The sequence below is a fragment of the Manis pentadactyla genome, chromosome 3 (genome assembly GCF_030020395.1).
Source record: "Manis pentadactyla isolate mManPen7 chromosome 3, mManPen7.hap1, whole genome shotgun sequence".
Taxonomy (NCBI): Eukaryota; Metazoa; Chordata; class Mammalia; order Pholidota; family Manidae; genus Manis; species Manis pentadactyla.
This window is the reverse complement of record NC_080021.1, coordinates 5,210,369-5,234,340: the sequence shown is the minus strand read 5'-3', so window position 1 is coordinate 5,234,340 and position 23,972 is coordinate 5,210,369. Positions and strand designations below refer to the sequence as shown.

General features: G+C 45.1%; 1 protein-coding gene across 2 annotated transcripts in view; it reads right to left on the bottom strand.

Annotated features, from left to right (window-relative positions):
- Positions 1 to 23,972, bottom strand: part of FAM135B (family with sequence similarity 135 member B) — a 294,798-nt gene that overhangs the window by 246,788 nt on the left and 24,038 nt on the right. The gene's annotated exons all lie outside the window — the stretch shown is intronic.

Below are 23,972 nucleotides of genomic sequence, written 5' to 3'. Positions count from 1 at the left end.
TATCAAGACTGTCTAGCCCCAAAGTCTATGTTCTTGCCCGTCTACCAGCCCTAAAATGTAATGATAATAAAATAAGTGCAATGGAGGGACAAGTAGCTTTCTTATAAAACACACACATACACACATTGACTTAAAAACTAACACTCAAGTAAGAAAGAGCTTCAGAGAAGAGGTGACAGGTGAAGGGACAAGGCACAGGAGGTACTTGCAGGCAGAGGTGACAACCTGAATAGGAGCAAAGGGGCAGGAAAGGGTGTGACATGTAAAAGTGACCTTAGCACGGTCAGCACTGGCCCTGAGCCAGCATGAGGATATGACGGCGGCTGGATTGACTCCGTGCGCGAAGGGGAGCCGCTGAGATGGTTGAGCTGGAGGAGTGCCTCTCTTTATTTTTTAAAGAAGAAAGATTATCTGCTAGCGAAATAAAGGAACGATTTAGGGAAAGCACAGGGAAGGAAGGAGATCAGCTAGGTCCTTCAGTAATGGAAGTAAAAATGGCACAAACCTGAAATTATGTTGTATGTGAAGAAACAGAATAAAAATGCATTGTCCAAACAGGACAAAAAAAAAAACGGCAAGACTTGATAAGATTGACTGAAGGTGGAGAATAAAGGAGATGAAATCACAAGAGCAATGCCATATGAATGTGATTGGGTCGGTAAGTACATGTACATAAGAACCTGCAAAAGACAGAAACTGACATTTTTAAGCCCCATCGGGATCATGATCACTACGGAGTGGATCTATCTAGCTCTCAGGACTCGGCAGAGACTGGGATGGCAGGTCTGGTTGGTGCCTGTCCACAGCTCTAGTTGGGTTATTTATCTATTCTCCCACAGCTACACACCCACCTCTTTTTATTTTTTTTTAATTTTTTATTAAGGTATGATTGATATACACTCTTATGAAGGTTTCACATGAAAAAACAATGTGGTTACTACATTTACCCATATTATCAAGTCCCCACCCATACCCCAATGCAGTCACTGCCCATCAGTGTGGTAAGATGCCACAGATCCACTGTGAGCCTTCTCTGTGCTACACTGTTCTCCCCGTGACCCCCACACCATGTGTACTAAATATAATACCCCTCAATCCCCTTCTCCCTCCCTCCCCACCTGCCCTCCCACACCCCTCCCCTTTGGTAACCACTGGTTGATTCTTGGAGTCTCTGAGTCTGCTGCCATTTGTTCCTTCAGTTTTGTACAAGCCCACCTCTTTATGCTTTGTGATTCTGGTGTTGCAAAGGACATTACTCAGCTCATTAGCAGGCTCACTTCCTGTTAGATGCTGCTGGAAGGTACCAGAGGGAGGATGGGAAACAACAAAGGGGGGAAATGGACTGCTTTCATCTTTTCCGGCTTGTCTATGCAGGCCTAGAACAGAGCACAGTTCCACTTTGGATATCAGTTTCCCTCCACGTGCCCAGCTCTTCCCTGCAACGCTGCCACCAACAAAATGGATTGCATTTCCCAGGGGACTGAGTATGGCTTTGCAGCAAGCCCCTCGGAGAGGTCTGAGCACCGGCTCACAGAGCTTCCCCTAGAGGTCTCAGCTCTTAAGTACTAGCGACTCCAATCCCTCCTTTTAGTTCCCCAGCCCTAGCAATTATTGCCTTTTTGCAATATTATTAATCAGTGACTAATAATCATTATAATCAATCATAGTTATTAATTGTTTAGTCTTGTAAACGTCTCCTCATTCTGTCAACCTTCCAACTCTTATACAATCAATTTCCTATGTTAAATACCCTCCATTTGAAATATCTACTGACGATTCTGTTTTCCTGACCAAGCCTTAAGGACACCTTGCTGGTCCTAAGGACCACCAGAAGTAGTCCAAGGAAACACACCCTCACAGAAGGATTCCAAGGCTGGTTTGCTTATGTCTTTGGATCTGAATGCAGCACTGAGCTCCTTGTCAATGAAAAATGGAATATTAACAGTCATGCAAGAAGAGGTATGACAATTCATTCATTGCCTGTGCATTCTCGGGAGGTAGTGCCTGTTCCAGCAAGTGCCTTGAGGACCATGTGGCTGCAGAACTTGGTTACAATGTTAACAATTACAAGGACACTGGGCAGGGTGGGTATGTCTCATCACACTGGAGAGACATCAAGGAGAAAAGTAGCAAGGTCTGGACTTCCTACTGTTGTATCAATTCAGCTCTGATCAGAGAACAAGACTGTTTCTGTGGTAGCTTTAAAAGAAGCCCTTAATTCTGGTAGTCACAGGGCATATAAGGCTAAAAATCAGAACCAAATTCTATTTATGCAGGATGCAGACTTACAAGGAAAGATGAAGTCATGTGCCCATTAAGTCTCTCGTGTGAACCTTAGGCCATTACCTGGGAAGAAGTGGGACACTGACAGTTGGATGGGGTCCTTGGATGGATTCAGACCACACCGGGAACCTTCAGCTCTTTTCCATCATGTAAAGGCTTCAACACATTGCATTTAACACAGCCTGATGCACTGTTTGCTTATTGTTTGTGGGTTTTTTCTTAATTCTTTGCCCCCACTAGCAAATATTTTCCACGAGAACAAGGGTTTATTATTTGTTACTTTATCTACTACCTAGAACATTGCCTTCACGTAGTAGATACTGAATAAATACTTAATAAGTAAGGAGAGAGACAGAAGTAGTTTTGGAGAAAGAAGGGAGTAAGTGGGGAAAAAGGAGAGTGGTGGGAATTATATATATTTATAGAGAGATGTAGGCTGGAGTCAGTTAGTTGAAGATTTTAGATACCAGGTCGGATAAATAAGTCTTTCTGCAGTAGGCACAAGATATAAAAGAGTATTGCTAACCCTCCTTCCCATTTTACAGATGAGAAAGTAAAGTTCTCAAAATATTACATGACTTGTCCAAAGGGTGCAAATACAAACAACAGACTCCAGCTTTTCTTAGTCTGAGTAGAGCTTTCAATTTTAAAATAATCAGGTTTAATGTGAAGAAAAAGATGGAAACTATGATAATTATTGACAGTTGAACATTTCTTTCTAGGTCACAGTGTATCATTTCTGTATTTACTATTTCATTTCCTTAACACATCTTTACTGAGTGCCAGGAATACACAACATCCCTCATGTAGATGCCATTTATCATCTCCTTTCAACAGGTTTTTAACTCCCAAATAATTGAATGTTTCTGGGACTTAGCTTCTACCTTTCAGACCAAAAATTTATATATTTTTCCAGTACATTATCTCAACCTTACCTCCACCACCAAACACAAAGCAAAATAAAACGGAGCTAAAGAGAGAGCGCGGTCGAGAGGGATGACAAAAACAACCAAAGCGGATCTGGAGGCTGGCCAGAATATTATGCCAGGCGCTCCACAGAAAACCGAGTGTGAGAAGTAAGAGCTCTTCAATCACCAAGGCCCCTGAGTCATGAATTCCAAGCATACCATATGGTGCCAAAGAGCCTTGCTGCGCAGGGGGTTCCCGCTCCCGGGGGAATGGGGGGTGCGCTGTAGCCGGGTCTGTAATTCGATAAGAAAAGAAGAGCAATGGAGCTTTGGAAACGGACCAATGTTAGTGCAATGTCACTGACACATTTCAGAGAGGACTGGACAACAGTTCTTAGGAGAACACACCTGTGTCACCGCATGGTCACCTGGAGGATGGTTTGCCTTTAATTAAGTCAGTGGGTTGCACCCTGACAGTGGGTCAGGGCTCTGCCTAAGGGCGGCGTGACCTAGAATACAGTGACTGCACTAGGTCCTATCTCCAGACAGAAGTGTGAATTTCTGGAGCTGTGTGCGGTAGGGGAAATAGAGCCCATGACCTGCCATAATGCCAGGCAGTAAAAGCCTCATGTCCCCTGGCATCTGGGTGAAATAGATCTTATCAACCCCAAATAACAGAGCAGGACACTAATGTTCCAGAGCTCGTAAGTGACTGAGACAGAATTGGAAATCTCATCTACTGGACTCAAACAGCCTTTCTATTTTTTCAGTAGGTCATACTGTTGGACAGAAGTTCTCCAAAAAGGAGCCAGAAAACACGGACTCAATTCATGAAGTCAGCACTACATGGGGTGCACGTGAGTGTCTAGGCCTTTAGCTACAAGAAACAAAAACAGGAAATAAAAAGCCAAAAGAAGGCTGTGCCCTCTTCTCAAATCTCACACCAAACCGGAAAGGCAGAACTCACACGAAGAAAGCTGTCTATGAGTCAGTCCGAGACATCTCTACCTTCAAGCCTGTTCACTCAATCAGTTTATTCCGCAAGTATTTACCACACACTGTGGAACAAGCCCTGCCCCAGGCCTTGAGGAGAGCGCAGCAGACACAGCGGGCACACGGGGCGGGTCCCTCTCGCAGGGGAGAGAGAAACAGCACCAAACCAGCACCAACCCCATATGCTGGGTGGCAGGCTCCATCCCGTACAGGAGGATGGGTGCTGCAGAGCTGGGGGAGCTGGTCTGGATGTCCCAACCCAGACAGCCTTCCTGCTGGAAGGGGCCGTGGAATGAGACTCCTTCCCACCCTCCGACGCCCGCTGAGGGTGAAGGCACCCTTCCAGTGGAGAGCTCTCCCAAGCTCTGATTTATGGAGCTGCATCAGGGTCCCCAGCTTATCCCAGGAAGAAGTAAGGACACAGAGAGGCTACGTAACAAAGGGCAGCTGCTGGGGGTGCGGTCAGAGGACAGAAGTACTTGGGATGGGTGTCCGGATGGTTTGGGGAGGGAGCCGGGAATCTGCAATCTTGGGAGGCAGCTGTTTACATGGAGATGAGTGACAGGAGCACAGAGAGGAAGCCAGGATTTTAAGGTGATTTCCTACACTTCCGGCAAGAACCCCTTCCCACTCAGCCCCCTGGTTTGGGTGGTTTCTGTACTGCAGACCTTTCCATTTGTTGTTGATATTGTCCCGTCATCTTCCTCCAACAGTAACAGGACACACTTCCTGCAAATAAACTGAGGCCACCTGAAGTCCTGGTTTATTCACAGGACAAAACTACTACCTGAGTATCTGCTATGTGCCAAGCACGTGGGCTATATGACGAGCAAGAACTTACAGTCTAATGGGTGAGAAGGGCCTTCAACAGCTCTTCCCAAAAATGATGACTTCACTCAGTAGTATCAGTGGAGTAAAAGACAAGCGCAGGTCACCAAGAGAGTCTGTGCTGGGGACACTGACCTGATCTGAAGGACCACAAAGGGACCCCAGCTGACCTGGATTAAGGCTGGGGTACAAACTGCATTTAAATAAGGGGAAAAATGTGTTATTTTTATATAAAAGGAATCATCACTCTGTAGGCATAAAAATCACAAAAATATTACTACGCTGATGGACAGTGACTGTAATGGGGTATGTGGGGGGACTTGGTGATGGGAGGAATCTAGTAAACATAATGTTCCCCATGTAATTGTAGATTAATGATACCAAAAAAAATAATCACAAAAAAATGAGTTCTATCAGAACACAAACCACAATTTCTTATTTTATTCACTCAAACTACCTTTTAAAGTAGAGGCGACCACAGTCTATAGACTGGAGGGGGACATGAGCAGCCCAAGGAGGCCGCCTGAGGCCACCCCCAGAGACACAGCGGGGACACCAGCCCCCACCTCCCAGCAGAAGCCCTTTGGTCCCTGCCCCAGAACCGTGCCGCAAAGAGGACGGCCTTGGTATTTATCTACATGGTGTTGCAACTTGCCTCAAGGTTGAGCGTCTTAAAAACATTTGTTGCCTCCCAGTTTCTGTGGACCTGGACTTCAGGAGCAGCCAGACTGCATTGTTCTGGCCTTTGCCAAGATGTCAGCTGGGGCTCCTGGCATCTCACAGCTCACCTGGGGCTGGAGGACCCGTTTCCGAGAGGGTTCATGCATGTGCCTGAGAGTCAGTGCTGCTTACTGGTCTCGTTAGCACTGGGCCTGAGCTTCCCCAGGTGCCTCTCCACATGCCCTCATGACACGGCAGGAGGCTTGTCCCAGAGCAGATGATCAAGAGAGCAAGGAGGAAACTACAGTATCTTTTTATGACCCACGCTTAGAAGCTAAGCTCCGTCATTTCCACCTTATCCTACTGGCCCCATGGGTCAGTGTGGGAGAACGATCATCACATGGCACATGACTGGAGTACCAGGAGGGGGTGCCCTGGGCAGCTGCTACCTTGAGGACTCTCTCTGTTTAGAACTTACAAATGAGACAAAGGGAAGACATGAATCTACAAGACAGCGAGCCAAGGAACTCCCAGGCCCGATTTCATCATTCCCATGATACCGCACCCATCACAGCCCCCACGTGGACGGGGCCTTCCTTCACCCACACTTGGAATCCTGCAGGCGTAAAGTCCATGTCAGAGGCAGGTATTTGGTCTGGGATAGTGCTGAGTGGTTATCAACAAATATCCCTCCAACAAAAGACCTAACACCCACATAAAAATATTTATTGTAGGTACACTAATTAATTCTTACCCCCTATCCACCCCCTTCTCCTACTTGGGCCAGTGAAATAATTAAAATTAAAATTAATAAGATAAAATGATGTTCTTCATCTGTCCTCAGGCTCCTTTGTCCCCAAATCCTGTTGGCTCCACAAACTAAAGGAGCTTCCCTGCCATTTGGGATTTATTCAATTAGCAGAGTGCAAAGATCAGTTCCAAAAATGAGCAGAGCCGGGGGACCGCCTGAAGCTAGAGGGCAGGGTCCACCGACAAGGTCCCTCCGTGGCATCAGCAGGGCCCATGTGCGGCTCCGAGCTCCTCTCTGAGAAGCAGCAGCATGCTGAGGTCCAGACCACAGCCCTGCAGCCAGGCTGCCTGGGTTCAGCAGCCAGCACTCAGCTCACGTATCAGCTTTGTGAAGTTGGCCAAGTGACTTAAACTCCACAGGCCACGGTCTGATGTCCACAATGGAGATACCAACGGCCTGACTCCATCAGGTGAGGTACAAACTATGTTGACGGATCTCCGTAAAGCTTGAGGGACTTCACAGCACACTCACACCCACCTTACGTGCTCCTTCCTCAGTTCACCAGAGAATCTGATTACCAGGGATGGTCAGAGCTTCTTTCCAAGGTAATGCAGACAGCAAAACTACACCTGCGACTCCACGGCACGTGTCCTGACTCTAAGGCCAGGGGTGGCTGCTGAACCTGTCCACGTGGGCGGCAGAAGAGGAGAACAGCTCTACTCAGGCAGGAGAAAGGGAAGGCAACTGCAGGAGGGCTGCGCTTAAAATGGGAAATAATAATTATTTAGAATCCATCTGTGATTAGCAGCCTATGTGTTCAAGCCACTGAGTGGGCCAAGGTTCCTCTTCAAAAGCCAATTCTCCTGGCTGAGAAATGGGCTGAGCTAAAGGCACAGAGGATACCCGGGACACAGCCATGTTTTACTGTCCCATTTTCTCCTTCATCCATCCATCAAATGGAAAATAACTGTGCTCAAAGCTTCCCATGAATGATGGCTTTTGAGGGATTTATAGTTTTAGTGACCCTGAGAGGGTTCCCAAATGACTGTCAGATTCCAGCATCTTCTCTTGGAAGGGACCAGGGAGTTTACCCATGTCACCCACCTCATTAAACACAGGGAGAAACTGAGGTCAAACAGGGTCTTGATATCACCAAGCAAACGGTGCAGAACTGGGGGTCAAGTCCTAGGGTCGACTGTGAGCACTTTCCGCCTCTATCATTCAGCACTTGATGATGTAAACCTTGGAGCCATGGTTTTAGTGTAAATTCACTACTGCAGGCGTCTCACTCCAACGCTGCTGGGCCTCCCCAGACAGGGAGCACCACTGAGTGTGGGGGCAGTATGGGAGTGACTCCTTCCTGAGGACCTACTGTGTGCTGGGCACTCTGCTACACATCCCATATCTATCCTGTGTGCCCCACAAGGCCATAATCCACTGTTTCTATCTTTGTGCTAGGCCTTAGCCTGCGGCTGGGTGTGTAGTAGGCATTCAACAGCATAGTAAGTAAATGAATGATCTTACTTCACCCAGAAGACACCAGGTGAGTACTGAGTTATAAAGAGAACTGAGGCTCGGCTTCATTGAATGATTTGCCTGATCCATTCAGGGTGCAAATGTGGGACTAGGACTAACTGTGTGACCTTCAGAAAAAGCAAGTCCTAGGGGCTCTGTTTTAATGTAGATGTAAGATTGCTTTGAGTCCAACAAATAGAGTGTAGTAGGTACATGGGTTCTTTTGAAGTGTTGGAGGTTAAATATGTCCCCAAGCAGTTATGTTGATTCTGTCTGTTTGCTCAGCAAATTCTTTGACTGTGGATAAGAGAAACATAAATGGCAGCCAGGCCTTGGTCTGGCACAACTATCTCAGATTTCAGAATCACTCAAGTCCAAAGTAACCAGGGTCTCCTAGCCTCTAAATTCCAAGTAGTTAGTCTGACAGCACCTCTTAAAGTTTTAGCCAACTATGTGAAATTAAGCATAATATACTTGTAATAATAACATTAAATACTTATAATAACAATATTAAATGATAATGATATAATAACAGTTACAAAGTGCCTTAGCTTCCCATGTTCTAAGAACTTTCAATGTACCACCTTCTTTAACCCTCACAACAAACCTTAAGAGACAGGCTGTTGTTATTGCTCTAACAATCCCCATTTTACAGATGAGGGAACTGAGGAAGGGAGAAATACTTAAGTCCAACAGACCAACTACTTTTACGTTCTGAGTCTGCTGCTTCCTGTCTGGCATTATTCCCCTTGGAAATGGATAGGTAGGTGGGTGGACGGGTGACTGAAAGGGTGCAAAGACACAGGAAGCAGCGGAGGGCGTGTCGCGCGGCAGCCAGGAGAGCTGATCTCCAAGTACCCTACCCATCCTCCATCTGCAGGGCGGCTGAGTCGTGCTGGGATTGTTGGGGAAGCCAAGAACCGTGTTATGTGTGTGCAGGCTCTGAAGTCGGATACGCCCATCCGTCCACAGATACGCCCATACCAGCTCCACAACTTACAAGCTGTTTGCTCTTGTGCGTGACCTTCCTGAGCCTCCGTATCTCTATAAATTGGGGAAATACATTATCCACTCAGAAGAGTTTATGAGGATCAAATATCAAGCTGGCCCATGTTAGGTGGTCTGGAAAGGTATGTTGATGGAATGAGTAACTGAGTCAACAAAGTAATGGCGTCCTGCACATGGAAAGGATCTGGGTTAATGCCGGGATCCACTGGGTCTCTCTGGTTATATAGTTTGAGCTACAAAATCTGCCAAGTGTTACAAAACCATGAAAATCTCTAGATTGACATTTCAAACCCTCATGTGTATCCCTGGATATGTAGTCAAAATGCTTTGACTTCACTTACATCGAAGTCATCAAAATGAACTAACTGCTAATTGTGAGCCACAAAGCCAGGTAATCATCTTAATCCTTTATGTCTTTGAACTACAGATTTGCACCTTGCCAAAAACAAGTGCATTTCTAAAAAGGGTGAAGGGAGTTGGGAGAAAACACTGACACTGAGAAAACACAAGGTCAGGACAAAGTGCTAGCATCTTTGTGTGTGCTCGTTTTACTTAACCCTTGCAACCTGCCTAGAGAGGCGGCATGATACGGTGTCCAAATGGGAAGCCCTGCCCTCAAGGTCACAGGGCCTGTGAGTGGTGGGTTTATCTGGGTCTCTTAGGGACAGCTGCATCAATTCCTTGCTAAGAATTATGTGCTAAGTCAGAAAAAGCAGATCACTTTAAAGTCCTCACAGCCTTTATCTTCACTAGACTATACACCAAAAAGTGGTTTCCCCAGTTCCCTTGAAGCTCTTCAGATGCCCCTTTTTCCCCATCAAAGAGAAGATGAAGAGGATGTTCACGTTGTAAGAGGACTCAACGTTATGCTCCACTTAGATCAGTACTGAGCAAGATGAAGGGGAGACGGGACGGTGTAGACGTGAGCCGCACTCCCTTCCTGGATCTTCCTGCGTATCTTTCATCCCTGACATGGAAAGATGAAACAAACGAAGGGCCAGGAGAGTCATTCCGGGAAGCTTTGGGGAGAATAAAACTGGGACATGAAGATGTAAAAAGAAAAATAAAAGGAACACAAAGAAAACTTTAATGTAGAATTTAAAATACAGAGTAGTAAAAGAATAGCCCATAGTCTCTGGAAAGGGCAGGGGATTGTAACCGATGTCCATGTGAGGCCCTGGCAGATGACTGGAGCCAGATAAAAGGGAAAAGGACACAGGACGTATGTGCAAACAGGAGGAAGGCAGGGGCTCGGAGATGGGAGAAGCATGAGCAGTTCAGTGCATCCATCACTGCATGTGTGAGAGCCATGGATGCAGGAGAATCTGTGCAGCCCATGGAAAGCACTGTGCACCCCGCTAAGGTCTTACCATACTGTCCAGGCTAGAATTTCTTGAAATGTGATACTCAGACCAACTACCTCAACATCAGCCATAGATGGGCACTGACATAGATCCCAAGCCCTTTCTGAGGTGTAGGAGCTGAATTGTGTCCCCTTCTATGGACTGATTGTGTCCCCAAAGTGTACAGGCTGAAACCGAATCTTCAGTGTGATGGTATCTATAGCTGGGCCTTTGGGAGGTGATTCGGTTTGGATGACGTCGTGGGGTAAAGCCCCTATGATGGGATTAGTGGCCTTATAAGGTGATGAAGAACTCTGTCTTTCCGCCAGGTGAGGGCACAATGAGAAGTCAGCTGTCCATTACTTGGGAGAGGACTCTCACCAGGACCTAACCGCGCTGGCGCCGTGATCCAGTTCCAGTGGTCTCCACGATCTGGAGTTCCAATCTCCAGAACTGTGAGAAATAAGTTTCTGTTGTTGATGAACCCCCGGGTTGATGATATTTTGGGACAGCAGCCTAAGCTGACTTAGACCCCCAAAATTTATGTTATAGCCTTACCCCCAGTACTTCAGAATGTGACTGGATTTGGAGATAGGGCCTTTGAGGAGGTGAGTAAGTAATAATGAGGCCACTAGGATGGGCCCCAATCCAATCTGATTGGTGTCCTTATAAAAAGAAATGTGGACATGCCAAGAGATACCAGGGATGAGTGTGCAAGGAGGAAGGCCATCTGCAAGGCCAGGAAAGAGCCCGGAGGCCAGCAACCCCGCTGACACTCTGACCACGGACTTGGGCTTCTGCCTTGTACCTTCCAGCACCGTGAGAAAATAAGTATCTGTTGTTTAAGCCATCCAGTCGGTGGTGTTTTGTTGCAGAGCTGGAGCTGCCTCTACGTGAGGCTTGACAAGTCAGCACGGCAGAGCACAGATGAGCATCTCTAGTGCCACCACTAAGTCGACAACCCTCCACCAGGCACTGGGAACCATTGCGGGGTTTTAGGCAGAGATCTGACATTAATTTGTCTTTTTATAAGACCTTCATTTTTCATTATGCTTTATAATATTTACAACAACTATCGATTTTATATATAAACTATACATTCTTATGAGCATATGATGACTCACTTATTAAATGTTTCCTCACTAAACTGTAAGCTCTGTGATGGTGGAGACCATGCCTTTTCCTATTCTCTGCTGAAACATTAGGAGTTAGCACAATAGCAGCTCGTCACAGGGTACTAACTCAGTATTTATTGAATGACTAAATGAAGACGCACACAAATGATGCATTCTGACAGGAGTCTGAACTAGAGATCAGAAGATGAAGATCTGAAGCAAGATAGGAGAATCTCATATAATCCAGAAAAGAGGGTTACACTCGCCAAGGTCACTATGGAGAATGTAATGGTCAAAGTCACTATGGAGAAGAGAGAATCTGGAAAAGATTCTCTGGATACAGGAGGGAGAAGACATGCCCAGAGAATTCTATGCTTCCTTCCTGGCACCAAACCTAGTACAAATCTGGCCCACCCCTGTCTGTGTAAATAAAGATTTATTGGGACAAAAGCAGAGCCATTCATTTATATATTGTCTGTGGCTGCTTTCTCACTGCAAGAGTAGAGCCCATATGGCCTGAGGAACTTAAAATATTTGCTGTCTAGTCATGTACAGAAAATGTTTGCTGACCCCTGATTTAGGAGCTCATTTAATTCTCTGCTGTTTTAGGAGTTACACTGAGTTCAGAGTGAGTAGCAAATGATCATTTTTTTCTGCCAGCACATGGCTAATTTAAGCAGAGGGAACGTGAAATGTGGGATTTCTGACTTGTAAAATCGTCAGCATGTGCTGGTGGCCATCCAGCTCATGAGTGTGGGAATCCCTGACACAGAGAAGCCCGGGCAAGTACAACAGAGTCTTGGCTTCTGAACCCACACAGCACCCCCAAAGTCTGCCAGGAGCAAAGGAACTGGGGGAAGTCATGAGCACAGTGGCTCTGAAATCCCGTGAGGAAGAACAACAGTGACTCAGCAGAAATGGCTGCTGATGGAAAAATCAAACGAAGAAAGACATGCAGGACTCATGCTTTGCCTTTAACAGCAACAGGCTCCAAAGTCACCAGCGGGGGGGGGCACTGAGAGCATCTGTTGATACTGTTCCAGAGCCACTTCTCATGGTTACCAAAATGCTCTAAGGGGAATCAGCCAGAAAACAAGGCAGAAACAGCAGTGGGGAGCTGGCAGGAGGCCGGCATAAGGCTGGAGTACCAAGGACAGCTGTCAACTTCCAGGACGCTGGACTGTGAAATCAGAAAGTGGAAAACCCACTTCAGAAAATCCTCCAATTTCTTGGCCAGCATGGAATCAGAGAAGGCTGCCCTTAGATCATCAATAACCAGCAAGATCTTTAATGTCTTACCAATAATCTCTTTAAGGACCAGGGAGATCATGAGAGACACAGATTATGTTGACACAGTTCTCAAATCTGGGAGCCAGTGATGACGGTCAGTCTCTCCCATCCCATCCTCTTCAAAGATAACTCCATCTTGAACTGCAGCTCTGCACAGACTCAGATCCCAGTCCTGACGGGTAGGGCTCAGACCCCCACACAGGGGTTCCCAGCATCCTAGAGCCATAGCTCTTACATTCAGAAGGCTCAGGTTTTCCTGTCTCCTCTTCCAACCCAGTGCAAAGGGAGTTGGAGGAATAATTATCAGGTCCCCTTTGAAAATCCATGAGAGCCACATTCACATCATGACTGGACATGGCATGGGTTCAGACTGCCTTGGTTTAAATCCCAGGTGGCCTGAAGAGCCGCTCAAGCTCAGTTCCTTCAGCTTAAAATGAGTAGAATAATAGCATCTTCCTCCTGAGTTTGTTATGAGGATTAACTGACTTAATAGCTGCATAAACATTCTGAATGGAGCTGGGCTCCTAGTAAGCATCCTCTGAGGAGGTATCAAGTGCCATCTCCTTGTTTTACCTGCTGGCAAAGCACTCCCCGAGAGTGAGCACTGCAGGGCCACCCACTTTCCATTCTCGCATTTATTCCTGTGAGACAGAGGCACCACCTGAATTTCACAGATAAAGGCCTGAGGCACCGATAAGGGGCATAATTCATACAGAGGCACACAACTAGCAAGCAGTGGAGGAGGAAAGGAAGACTCCACTGACTGCCTGGCTTTGAAGCCCATGAGTTTGACAACCCAGTGCCATTTGTATCCCAAGACACCCACAGTCCCAGGAGCTGAAGCCTTCTTTCCAGGTCCAAAATACACATCTAGAGGGTGAAACACATCCACCCTAGAAGTGGAGGGGAGCAAAGGACAGAGCAAAAGGCTGGAGCAATTTCACAGCAACAGGATAATAGCCCAACCATGGCAGATGCTACTGGCTAAGAGCTATTCGCTGCCATCTCCTCTCATGCCTGCCTCTATCTACAAAGACTAGGGGAAAAGACAGAGATTCCACCTCCCCAGCATTCCCTCTAATTTAAATAGCCATACATGCCTGCTTTGGCTATGAAATAAAGTAGAAATATTCTGGGAGACTTCTAGAAAGATTTTTGTGGCTGTTAAAAAGGGACAGATAAGGGAGGAGAATGTCGGGGCTGCACTCCCCTTTCTTTCTTCCTTGAACACAAATGTGACATTTGGAGCTGTGGTCATTATATTGTGACCATGAGACAATAAGCCAATAGCTGAGGATGGCAAAGAAGAACTTCATTTGAGAAATAGACAGTGATCCCTTTTCATAATTAAAAATATATATATATCAGGAACTGATCACCTCCAACCTTGTTAAGAAGACAACTGAAGCCACTATTAGTTAAGTCTGCTGTTCCTTAGAGCTGACAGCAATCCTGGCTGACCCTCGAAGGCAGCTTGGGTCTGCAGGGGTATTAAGTACTTGTCATGAACCAGGAAGTGGGCCAGGGAATGGGTCCTGTTCCCCAAAGAAATGCTCGCCTCTAGGATATCAATTCTCATTTGTAAAATAGTCAGTGAAACTAGATGTCAAAAAAGGTCCATTTCAGTTTGGAAGTTTTATACCTTTTTGCAGTAAGGAACTATTGAAAAGGATTTGAGCAACAGTGTGACATGCTAAAGGCAGAGTGTACATACAAGAAATTACCAGAAAAATCAACTAAAAATGATTTACGATTCACATATGGCTTGCTCTAGGGTTATGAATTCATGTTAAGGTATGCAAATGAAATGTTAACAAATACCCCAATTCTACAGGGCCACACATTCAAGACCCTTACAAGGTTTCTAACATTGTAGAGTTCAGCAAAACACTGTGAAATGAGTAAGATTACTCCACTGACAGAAGATAAAGCCCAGGTCTCAAAGTCTAAGTCCCTCCGAAACATCAGGGCCAACTGTGGGTGTTGAGACCTAAATCCAGCCCTGACTCCCTGTGTAGGCCATGATCACAGTAACCCTGTCCCGATTCTTCTCAAAACCAACACATACTCAAAAGTAATGACCTTCCCTCCATTGCACCCAGCCCACCAGGGTAGGAAAGAGTTGCTGATAACTATCCACCCAGGCAGCATGACTCATGGAGCTGTCACCCTGCTTAAGTAACAGAGATTAGTATTATCAAGCTGCAGGTCCCCTCTCGGAAGCCTGAGTCAGCTTCATGGCCACCAGAGCTAATTATCTGAGGCTGGCTTGATAGGTACAAATGATAATAATAAATCCATCCAATGCAAACACTTCCAGAAACAAAGATGTACAGATATACATATAGCTAGATATAGACAGATAGATATAGATATAGGTATAGGTATACATATAGCTATAGGTATAGATACATATTATATATGTGGCACTTCAGGTTTTTCCCTTCCACTGATTTCTATGTTATCATATACCCAGTGTCATTTAGGAACAACATATTTTGTTCTATTGCTCTTCGTATTTACTTTTTTTTTTGTAGCTTTGCAGAATGCTTTCCTATTTGGTAGATCAAGTCACATCCAAGTTCTTTCAAGGATGCAAAAGGGTGGGGCTTAAGGCCCCAGTGTCATCTCCAAGGGAGACAGTTTCACTGCTGAGCACATATTTGCAATGAGAGTCAAGAGAAAATTATAGGGCTGTGGTTCCCTACCCTCCTCCTGAGAGCCCACAGAGGCTAGAATGCTGGCCCGAGGCCCAGGGGAGAGGTGGGCAGTGTGGAAGCCAGTGCGGCTGAGTGAGGTCTGTACCCCGATCCACTATTCAACCCAAGTATTCTGCTCTCTGTCCATTTCCTCTATAGGAATTTCTGTTGTTCGTTTGAAAAACATTGTTGGGGTTCTTTTCATAAGTACGAGAAAGCAAACTGTGAGGAGTTATCCAGTTAGCAAGGACCAGCAGCAGGAGACAAAGCAGCAGGGGGGCCGAGGTGCAGAAACCCGAGGCGGAAGATCGTGGGCACCTCTGGTCGCAGGCCTCGAGGAGGGCAGACGCACTACCCGCACAGCTGCCTGTGAGTTTTACCCCCGGCCTTCCCAGTGGTTCCAGGTGGTAGGAATCTACAGCTTGATTGGTATACTTACCCAAAAATTAACCACTGATTGATAATTTACATTGAGCTTTAAAAATGAATGAAAGAGTTAAAAAACAACCAATTATTTGTGAGAGAAAATAACTCAAGTTTCCGGTAAACCCAGCCCACAAATACCTACCTCTGTGTTTAAAAAAAAAAAAAATTGAAGATTTTTTTCATAGAAAACAAAGATCAAAGCCCTATGTGGAAGCCTCTGTTCCAGAGTTTTTGGCCAAAAATCACATATTTGGTATGTGCTTCAGTAGAATCTGTTGCTAAGCAGGTTGTTGGAAAAGAGAGAGAGAGAAAAGAGATGGTCACTACCTTCAAGTTCCTTAAAATCTAATGGGTCTGAAAAGTCCAACTATCAAATAATCACAGTTCAAGGTAGAAGACACACGGTAATGGTGATGAGGAGAGGGAGACAGGCCCGGCCAGGCGTCAGGAAAGGGAGAGACGAACTGGGGGAGTCCAGGAGGCTGAAAGGGGGTTACAACAGGGGAGCCGGGCGGTGTGCCTCTCAGACGAAGGGGCCATCAGGAGTGAGGAAGCCGCAGCGAAGCGGAAAAAGCCTGGGGCCCCGGCCCCACCACCTCCCGGTCTGCGCCTGGTCTGCACAGGCACGGCCTGCACCTCAGCGCCTCATAACCCTCGCCTCGACCCCGGAGGATGCAGCAGGTGAGGGCGCCACTGTCCGGGAGGGCTCAGGAAGAGGAGGGGAAGCAAGAGGGTGACCCATGATGCAGCAGGCGGAGGGGAATTTCAGGGGCAGGACACTGGGGCAGGACTCCTGCGCACACCCGAGGAGGGTCCAATAGAAAGAGACTTAGAGATGCAAGGAGAGGTTGGTGAGAAACTCCTTGAGGGGCGATGACAATAGCAATAATGTTAGTTATAACAACAAGAACCAACATTATTGGGAACTCGAAAACAGCAAGCTTTGTACTACACCCTTAAGTTGTCTGACCTCATTTAATAGGAGCCATCATGAGCTGAGGGACGCACTTGCCACGGATTCCTACAGAGCAGGAGACAGGCTCAGAGAGCTTGTCAGTGCGTTCACACGTCCCTCACCAGACAGTGTGTGACTCAGAACCATGGGGCGGGCATGCCAGGTGATGTACACAGGGAGGAAGCACGGTGGACGCCGTCCTTGACTTCAAGAGGGCCGGCCTGGGGGCCAGTCAGCAGAGCAGATATGGGTGCCGACGTGATACTCAGACGTGTTCCTCCCTCCCTCCTGAAATGGCAACGGCTTCTCCTGGTCCTCCACATTCAGCGGCCAGGGTGGGGCTGCGGGACAGCCCCTGTCTCAGATCCAGGCCTCCCAGAAGGACATCTCAGGAGCCACCCCTACAGGGGCCATGACGCCAAGAGAGGGACGGTGTGTACTTCCCTGCCGCGGGGAGCAGAGCCCCACCTGCACGCTGAGCCCTCGGCCTCCGGGGCGGCCACAGGCAGGGCCCCTCTCCGTGTCTGCCCGGCACACACAGACTTAGCCTAAGGCTCAGGATGAGGGCACTGCTCAAAACAAGGAGGAAAGGAGACAGGAGGTTTGCTGACGCTCCAGTGTGATTCTGAGATGGAAAAAAACAGAATGGAATGATTTCAAGATATTCTGCCATCATCCCAACTGAGATGCTCTGGCTGGATGGCAGCGGTCCTGCGGCCCAGAACACCAGAGAAACGAGTCGGAGTCTGTTCTCCCCGAAAATGCATGCCCGCGCTGGTAACTAACGCTGTGTTCGGTCCTGAGCGCCTCGCACCCCATTCCAGGCCCTGGAATGCGGCAGTCGAAGTGACAGATCTCTGTCGTGGCTCTTAGAACTCACCTGCCCGTACCCTAAGGCTTTGGCAAGTACAGAAGAGTGCCTTCCGAGGCTGGGGCAAACTAGGGGCTGTACTCATTGTTTAAAGACCAATTAATGAGGAAACAGCAACAAGCTGGAATCATAGGCTTGAGGGCAATTTTGCAATTAAGAAAATTAGAGGCTGCAGTTTCAGGAGACAAACTGTCAAGTCGAAAGCGGGAAGAGAAAAGGATACACCAGCTGAGCCAGGCTCTCACAGCACCCAAGTAAATACTGGGACCCAACTGGGGCTGCCATGCGGGGGACGGGGAGGGTGCAGCAGCTACTGCAGTCACGGGTACCAGATGGCGTCACCCCGAAGGCCCCCTGTCCATCACCCTTCGTGACCCTTTCCCAGAGGCTGTGTGTGACCCTCCACAGGCTTTTTCAGCCACATCCCCCATAACATCTTCACGTTCCTGGGAGGGGTCAACTGTCCCCAGTTCGCAGATGAAGGGGCCGCACAAGGTCAGTGACTTTGTCTTTGGACCACGAGGTGGGTAAGGGGCAGGGATTCAGGAGGCACACAGGGTGGTCCAGTTCCAGACGCCTTGTCCTTTTCCCTCTGAGACCTCACGCTTTCACTCCGGCCAGCTCCTCTCTGAGGGCCTCTTTCATGCTTGCAGGTCCATTCTTAGGCTTATCGTGGCATCCCTGCAGCCCTGTGCCTCTGGCCCACCCACTCCTGGCTTCACAAAGCCACGTGCAGGCCGCGGAAGCTCCCGAGCCCAGCTCTGCCATTAGCCAAAGCCTCTCTCCCATCACCTGAGTCTGGCCTTGCACCTGGCCTCCTGCTCAGCCCTTCTGTGCACCTGGCTGGGGAAGACTCACTGGGCCCTGCCCCTGACACTCCCTTTCCAGCACTGAAGCTAAGCCAGGCCAAGCAAGCAAGACAGCTGCGATGTGACCCAGTTAGAGAGGGGGCAGAATCTCAGTCAGGAGTGAGAACCAGGCCAGCATTAGGCAAAGTTCAATAAGCCTGAACGTGGGATTGCAAAGGGCTGAGAACAGGGAGTCAGAACTAATGCAAAAGGAAGAGCACAGAGACCAGGTGGCGGGGGTCTCTGGGGTTTGCGTGAAAGCCCCAGAGTGGGGGATGCACCAGACCTCAGTGAATAATGCTGATGGGGAAGAGCTGGTGTACAGCACTAGAAGATGTTTACTATGGTTTTGCTCAAGAAATTAATAACTGATCAACTGATTTGAAATTAAAAGAAATGAAATCGTGTCTTACAGGATGAGAGGTAATGGCAATCAACGTATCTACGCCGATGTCACTACGGTGGGTTATAAGAAGCCCTTCTATTTTCACGGCACCTGGTGAATTATACGTAGGGCCGAGACGTTCTGTTTAATTAATTGACTTTATGTGTAGTTCAGGAGATGAGAAAACGTCCCTTTTGCATCAATCTGTATTGTTACTTTTCTTTCCTTAATAAGTGTGGTGTTTTTTATAAGCCTTGCTTTGATGATTCAGGATCAGGCAGTTGTGTCACTGGTGAAATGCTATTATCACATGGAAATGTGTATTAAGGAGGTGTGACAAGAGGGAAGAACAGAAGCGGATCCCAGAACTAAAGATGGTCAAAAAGTAGGCTTCCTGCTTGTTTTCCAATAATTCTTCTCACTCAAAAGGCACACTTTAAATAAGTTCCATGGTCACTGAACTTCTATGTGATCCTTGCCTTCCCAAATGTTGATCAGAAGATTCCATCTGACCTATCTATAAGCCTGCAGAAGGAACTGAAAAACATAATCTGTGATTCACTACATGCCACCTTATACTAGAGGCTGATCAATTTTACCCTAGTGCTTACCTAAGGGTGCACAGAACTAAAACTTTAAAAATGCAAAACAAATTTAAAACATCCTTGAGGCATTATTACTGAAATACTGAACCTGAATTTACTCCAGTCCCTGGATCTGTGCTACCCAGTATTGTACCCACTGGATACATGTGATTACTTAAATTTAAATTAATTAAATAAAATTAAAAACCCATTTCCTGGATTGTACCAGCCACACCTGAAGTGCTCAATACCCACATGTGCTCATGGTTACCATGTTGGATAATATACATAGAACATTCTCACTGTCACAGGAAGTTCTATTGGATGGTATTGCCTTAGACCTAACTTTTAGTGTTTTTTTTTAAACACATGGGACAGAGAACTAAGGTAAATGACACTATGGGAAAACAATCTGAGAATTCCAGCCTGTGGGAATATTTATAACAAAACTGGCCTATACTCTTATCAGTGTTATGAGTGGAGTGCTGGGCAGAGAACCTGGAGGTACTGTGCTGGCTCATGTCACGTAGCTGTGCAAAGTTCAGAATCAAACTACGTGGCAGAGCTTGCTACTAGCAGTAACACACATCACTGTCTCTGAGTTAAGGCTAGATTATTTTGCTAACTGGTGTGTGTGTGTGATTTTTCTTTTTTCAACAGCCAGGCTACTAAAGACTTTATTCTTCAACCAAAACAGCCAGGCAGGCTATTTCTAGCTAGCGCGTATCTGTTGTCTCATGGGAACTGAACTACTCTGCCGCCCTTAAACCACTTCTTCTGTTTCAGATTTAGACGTCTCTGCAGCAACTGACTGGCATGCTTGGTAACTCATCTCTGACCACCGCTCAGTTGGCTCACATTTCATAAAACAACCATCTTTGTATGATAGTGCCATTTGTTTGTAGACGTCATTGAGGGCTTTATTATGTTTTTCTACATTGTTTAAAATAAATAAAGGGAAAATGGATAAAATAAATATGCTAATATTATAATGCAATTAAGATAAAGATGAAGAAAGCGTGAAGTAGACCAAACCTCTTCAGTCTGGTTTGGGTGCATCTGGAAAATACGCAGGTTGATTATATGCTTAATTCTGAAGGAAAAGAAAATAATTTAAAAATCTGTGAAATATCGGTAAGGTTTTATTGAAGATTATATATCCAAAAGGTGAAGTATTATAATAGAGAATTTAAATGGATAAACTTTTAAAAGTTATAGATTCAAAGTGCCTATCAATAAAATATTCCATTGACCCACTCTTCCCCAGAGAGTTTTAGAAGTTTATGAATCATCTCACAGAGCTACAGCTTTTTTCAGACTCTTAATCAAAAGGATTGAAAGACCAGACTGGCCTTCCTCCAATCAACTTAAAAAAATAATTCAAATAGAGCCAATCGGTAAAACCAAGAACAGGAAGTCAAGAGCGAAAAATCAATAAAATCAAAAGCTGGTTCTTTGAAAAGATCCATAAAATCAGTAAGTCTCTAGCCAGGCTAACTAAGGGAAAAATAAGGACATAAATTACTAATGTGAGAAATGAAATAGGGACGTCACTAAAAATCCCATGGACATTAAAATAATAATAAAGGAAAGCTAGGAACAGCTCCCTGCCCACAAACTTGACAACCTAGCTGAGATGCACCAATTTCTTGAAAGATACCATCCACCAAAACTTACCCAAGATGAAATAAACAATCTGAAAAGGCCTATATATGTTTTAAAAAATTGAATCATTGAATAACAACAACCCTTCAAAACAGACAGCACCAGGTCCATATGGATTCAGTGGTATAGTCTAACAAACATTTAAGGAAGAAATCATAGCAATTATAATTGGCACAATATCTTTCAGAAGGTAGAAATGGAGGGAATACTTCCTAATTCAGTCTATGGTGCCAGTATTACCCTAAAACCAAAGCCAGATAAAGATATTACAGAGAAACTACAAAGCAACCTTTCATGAATACAGATGCAAAAATCTTCAGCAAAACATTAGCAAGTTGAGTACAACAATGTATAAAATGAATTTTATACCACAACCACCTAGGATATGTCCCAGGTATGCAAGGCTGGCTCAAGAGTCAACAATCCATGGATATAGTCCATTGTATCACCAGGCTACAGAAGAAAAATCACATGAATTTATCTGTAGATGCAGAAAAAGCATTTGACATAATCCAATACCCACTCATGACAATACACAGTAAAATAAGAATAGAGGGATACTATTCATCCAGAAGAAAGAAACAAATCCTACCATTTGCAACAACATGGATGGAGCTGGAGGGTATTATGCTCAGTGAAATAAGCCAGGCGGAGAAAGACAAGTACCAGATGATTTCCCTCATTTGTGGAGTATAACAAAGGAGCAAAACTGAAGAAACAAAACAGCAGCAGACTCACAGAGTCCAAGAAGGGACTAGAGGTTACCCAAGGGGAGGGGTGGGGGAAGGCAGGTGGGGAGGGAGAGAGAAGGTGATTGAGAGGTATTATGATTAGTACACATGGTGTGGGGGGGACCATGGGGAAGACAGTGTAGCTCAGAGAAGATACATAGTGACTCTGTGGCACCTTACTACACTGATGGACAGCGACTGCAGTGGGTGGGGGGAGACTCAATAATATGGGTGAATGTAGTAACCACATTGTTTTTGACGTGAAACTTTCATAAGAGTGTATATCAATAATACCTTAATAAAAAAGTTGTCATGAAAAAAAAGAATAGAGGGGAATTCTCTCAACTTGATAAAGATTATCTACCATAAATGCAATAGCTAACATCATACTTTACAGTGAGAAACTCAAAGCTTTCCCACTAAGACTGAGACCAAGGCAAGGATGACCCTTCTTACCACTGCTTTTCAACATCTTACCAGAAGTCCTACTAATACAAAACAATAAGGAAAGGAAATAAAAAGTAAGTAGATTTGGAAAAAAGAAATAAAACTGTCTTTGTTTGCAAATGACATTATCATCTATGTAGAAAATGTTAAAGAATGGACAAAAAGAAAAAAAAACCTAGAACTAATAAGTTATTAAAGCATGACTACAGAATTTGAGGTTAATAGCAAACGTCCATTGTTTTCTTATATACCAGCAATGAGCAAGGAGAATTTGAAATTAAAAACACAATGTGATTTATGTCAGCACTCTGAAGAATGAAATTCTTAGGTACAAATCTAACCAATAAACAAGATCTATATGAGGAAAACTAAAAAATTCTGAGGAAAGAAATTAAAGAACTGAATAAATGGAGAGCTAGTCCATGTTCACAGACAAGAAGTCTCAATATTGTCACAGTGTCAGTTCTTCTAACTTGATCTATAGATTTCAGTGAAATCTCAATGAAATTCCCGGTCAGTTATTTTGTGAATATTGACAAGTTGAACCTAAAGTTTATATGGAGAGGCAAAACATTCAGAATAGCCCACACAATATTATAGACAAACAAATGAGGTCTGACACTACTGACTTCCAGGCTTTATAAAGCTACAGTAATCAAGACAGTGTGGTACCAGGGAAAGTACAGACAAGTGGATATAAGGAACAGAATAGAGATTCCAGAAATAGATTCACATAAATAGACTCAACTTATTTTTGACAAAGGAGCAGAGGCAATATAATGGAGAGAAGTTAATCTTTCTAACAAATGGTGCTAGAACAACTGGGCATCCACATGCAAAGAAAAAAAAATGAAAAACCCTAGACACAGAGTTGGGGAAGAGGTGGAAAAGAGGGGATGTAGGTTAAAGAGTACAAGCTTTCAATTACACAAAAAGAGTAAGTGCTAAGGATCTGTGTACACCATGGTGACTACAGTTAATAATATCATATTATATTATATACCTGAAAGTTGCTGAGAACATATCTTTAGCTGTCTCACCACACACAAAAAAAATTGAGTTAACTATGTGAGGCAATGGATGAGTTAATTATTTTGATCTTACTAACCATTCCACAATATGTATATATATCAAATTGTCATGCTGTACACTTTAAATATGCACAATTATATTTGTCAATTGTTCGTCAACAAAGTGGGGGAAAAAAGAAAAATAGACTACAGACCTAAATGTAAAATACAAAAGTATAACATAGGAGAAAATTAGATAACCTTGGGTTTGGTGAAGACAAAGAAAACTGATAGGCTAGACTTCATTAAAATTAAATATTTCTGCTGTGCAAAAGTCACTGGTAAGGAAAGAAAAAGATAAGCCATAGATTGGGAGAAAATATTTGCAAAAGACATATCCGATGAAGGACTGGTATCCAAAATATACAAAGAGCTCTTAACACTCAACAATAAAAACACAAACAACCCAACTGAAAAATGGGCCAAAGACCTTAACAGATACCTCACCAAAGAAAATATATAGATGGAAAATGAACATATGAAACCACATCACATGACATCAGGAAAATATAATTTAAAACAATGGTGAGACACCACTATACACACCAGGATACTGACAACACCAAGTGCTGGTAAGGATACAAAACATCAGGATGT